At 42.2% G+C, this 3,997-nt stretch overlaps 1 long non-coding RNA gene across 3 annotated transcripts; it reads right to left on the bottom strand.

Annotated features, from left to right (window-relative positions):
* Window positions 1-934: 934 nt before the first annotated feature.
* LOC119628916 (uncharacterized) lies at window positions 935-2,950 on the bottom strand. Of its 3 annotated transcripts, none has more exons than XR_005245047.2 (3): window positions 2,692-2,950; window positions 1,256-1,489; window positions 935-1,022 (listed from the first exon to the last, which is right to left on the bottom strand). It is a non-coding gene; the product is annotated as an uncharacterized LOC119628916 (long non-coding RNA). The 3 variants fall into 3 exon arrangements; XR_009973766.1 differs by having other exon boundaries at window positions 1,276-1,489; window positions 2,692-2,948; XR_009973765.1 differs by having other exon boundaries at window positions 1,114-1,489; window positions 2,692-2,922.
* Window positions 2,951-3,997: the final 1,047 nt, after the last annotated feature.

Raw genomic sequence — 3,997 nt, 5'->3', positions numbered from 1 at the left:
CACAGCATGTTCTGCGATGACAGCGACGTCGACAACGCGGACCGCATCGCAGGTCGTAGCCGCCGATGCGTTGTCCCATTCTCCTGGTGCCAGCACACTAGAGTAACGGTAGCGTGCAGTGCAGCCTCAACCCCCTCAGGTCGCCCCGTGACCATCACCGACTGCCTCCTCACAAAGGGTGGAGCTGGACGAACGCCCTCCTCAGTCAGTCGGAAGTGAAAAGTCCGGTCCTATTTATGCAACGAGGAGGCAGCGCTGCTCCACGAAAGCGGGGCAGTCCGCGAGTGTGTGTTCCACCATGTGCTCATTACAGCCACTGCAGTGATGGTACTTTGGCATCCGGGCGACAAAGTGCAGTGCAGCTGTGTCGCTTGGAAAGCGAGACATCTTCGGTCGCGATTCACCCAGTCCGAGAAGACCGGGCAGATCGCCACAATGGTCCGTCGCCCGTTGACGGGGTTCGCCAGGTGGCGAGACCACGCCTCGAGCACGGCACGCCGAGATTTAAGCTTTCGCGCTCAAACCTCCGCTGTGCAGGGACGCGGCTCACACCTGGAGCGGAGATCGGATCGCCACGCGTAATCCGCAGCGAGTGCCTCCGCTTGCAGGTCCCAGGGAGGTGTCCCAAAATCGCAACAGCTACGGTAGCTAGGAAGTAACTTACGAACCCTAAACACCATCAGTACTATGGCCACTCTGTAAGCAGTGTGTGACAGCAGAGATAAATGGTGAGATGAAGAGAGGAAAAAACAATCGGAGGGAGAAATAAATATAGGGAGACAAGGTCGTCTCGTACTAAGAGGTAATCGAAGTCTAGAAAGATATTGGGGACGTTTACTTTGAGTGATAATATGGGATTCACAATAACATTAAAATAAGGAGATTCCTTTCAGCAGAGCACCCAACGGCACCACTCCAGGAAACACAATATAAACTTACCCAAATTATATTTCATTACATTTCTTTTTTTTTGTTATAAAAATCGCATTATTTCTGTTTCCGTATAATCCATATCCAGATTTCTGTGAAATAATAAATATGTATTTAATTCTATAAACTGTTTACTAGTTTTAAGTAACTTTTGTATAATCTATTTTGAATGAATATTATCACCCAATCGTGAGACCGTTTTGAGGCATCAGCCTTCAGACTGCAACGTTTCACGGCCGAAATAGAAAGAGCAATGGTGTCAGCCGAATGGACTCAGAACTTTATTTATTTAGTATATAAATCAGTAAATAATCTCACTGCTCACCGGTACCGAACTGAACTCACTATGCATGACACATCCGAGTTACAGGTGTCTTTCATCATTCATCGTTATCACTGACAATATGTACTACTTTAATGAGTTTTCAGGCCTGGCGTATTCAGGGATGATCACCAACTGTAGTGGACGTGTCTTCATCGTCGGGTGTGGTTGTCGTGGAGTCGTTGACTGCAGGTATTAAGGTGAGTCTGACTATATGTCTGATACAGTGCAGTATTGCTGAAATAAATTAGTTATCAATTTTATACCACATTTACCTTTCTCGTACGACTTGGATACGTCAGTGATGATACGTGACGTTGACTGTAAGAAAGCATTCGAATGTGTCAACTGGAGTTGGAGTGGGAAGTTCTACAAAAGTTTGGGGCTGCCAAATCATCTCATAGCCCTACTTCGCAACACATATATATATGGCTCAAGCCAGGGAGTCGTAAGAGTCGATGAGACAGCTTCAAAGCCTTTTAAATTTCACTAAGGAGTATGCTAAGGTTGCATTTTGTTGCCTCTTCTCTGCAACACCCATGGAGAGCACATAATCTGACGGATCTGCCAGAATTCGTAAGATGCCAGAATTAAGTCGCCGTGGCCTAAAGTATAAGACGTCCGGAGCATTCGTGTTGAGCGATGCACCGGTGTTCAAATCTCAGGCGGGTACCAATTTTTCTAATGAAATACGTACTCAACAAATGTTCACGATTGACTTTCACGGTGAAGGAATAACATCGTGTAATAAAAATCAAACCCGCAAAATTATAATTTGCGTAATTACTGGTGGTAGGATAGGACCTCTTGTGAGTTCGTACGGTTAGGTACCATCACCCTTCCTATATCTTGAAAATCTCCAGCCTGCGTTATGCCGATGATACTACTTTTCTTGCAGTAAATTTAGATCGAATAGAGCAGATGAGCAAGGAGATGGGGCTTTCCAAAGCCAAGGTCATGGTGGTAGATATGTCTGGAAAGTTAGAACTCACTAGCGCATTGAACCTAGAAATAGTAGATAACTACAACATCAGTAACAATGGCTCATTCGATTTGATCACTCAAAGCTTCAGACCGTAAACGCATTGATGCCTTTGTGATGTGGTGCCGAAGAAAGATGCTCCGTATTAGTAGACAGTATTTCGAACTAACGTCTCAATTTTGTAGTGTTGTAAAGTGGATGGAAAAAGATTTCGGGCTCGCAGTCCAATAAGTTGGTCGAACTAGATTCGCACCACTCTTGATTCCACATTTCGCCTTCAACGCCGTCAGAGACAAAAACAAATGAAGAAAGATCCTGCGAGAGAAAGAAATACCGAAGGTGGTCATGACCCTTAGCATTGAGGAATACTAAGGAGGAGGATACCTTTATCATCATTTTGAGAGCTCGGTAGCTTTTAGCATTTTTATTCATTATCCATTTAACAATTAATACTCACGATTCCGGTCGTAGTCTGGTTCACACAGGTATGACAACATAAAGAAGCAAGGACAGAGCAGCTCATAATGTTTGGGTATTGAGCGCACGCACTCTCCTTAAAAACATTGTAATCTATCATAAGTGAACTTAGTCCGTTACATTAGCCCGTCAATCTATCATGTGCGTCCATTGGGATTAGTGATTATTATATTTCGCTGTCGTAGAGTTCAGTGTCAAATTTATCGATGGATCACGAAACGAACGCGATAAGATACTAGATAGAGCAAGCATGCCTTTGACAGGAAGAGACTACGTCGCGTCATAAGGAACTTTTTCACTGATGCAGCTTGTATAATAAAAACAATTTAGGTAATTAGTCGTGAATGTGTGAGGCACCAAATCGAAATAGAAAAATTATTAAATAAATATAAATAATAAAATTTATAGGTTTTTTAGGTAGGGGTTTGTGCCGAGCATTTTACTAATTATGTATTTTCATTTATTGATTTTGGAGGCACCAATAATTTTGTTAACAGCAAGTTTTACACTGTATACTTGATAATAGCTCCGATACTCTGCCAAATAACGTCAATTCATTGCAGCTGGACCGTGGATGGCCCCCAAAAGGGTTCCGAGCGCCGCGGCGCCGCGTTAAAAGCATTTTAACTCTTAACTCTCTCTTAAAAACATATCTTTTAACTAAATATAATAATAATTAGTCTCTAATTTCAAACGTGCCATTCATTTAACTTTTGTAATAACACAGCTAGTTACAGATTGCCAGTCTCTCTACCTGTGCTCTACTGTAACTGTGTAAAGTGTAGTCGCCAGTGGCTGTAGGTACATTTGCAGTTCGTCACAACTATTCATAATAATATTATTTTTGACTTCAAAAACAACTTTACAGAATTATGTTGCTTAACTATTAACTACCTCAACCCGGGATTTTACGCATAAGACAGAAAGCGAAGTATTCATAGCTTTTCAAATAATTTATAAGTCGATTTTTTTAAATACAATCACACGAGATTTGGTGATCTACAAACTTTTACGAATACTAAAAGTTAATTTCGCTGTGCTTAACTTCGTCTCTGCGTAATGCAAATGTATGTAGTAATAGAACCAATTGGTGTTTTTTGTTTATGCTTTTATTATTTTTGTAGACAGACGAGCGTATGTCCCGTCTGATGGTAAGCAGTCACCATCGATCATAAAAATCAGTGACGTCAGAGGCACATTCAAGCCGATGTCTACTGCTAGTCTTGGTGCAATAGTACCTTAAAAATGATAACAGGCCAGTAGTCCTCGGGACGATTAGATTGCAT

Source organism: Bombyx mori, chromosome 9 (genome assembly GCF_030269925.1).
Source record: "Bombyx mori chromosome 9, ASM3026992v2".
In the NCBI taxonomy this organism is placed as follows: domain Eukaryota; kingdom Metazoa; phylum Arthropoda; class Insecta; order Lepidoptera; family Bombycidae; genus Bombyx; species Bombyx mori.
Note: the sequence above shows the minus strand (reverse complement) of the source record. Positions and strands in the feature narration are given on the sequence as shown.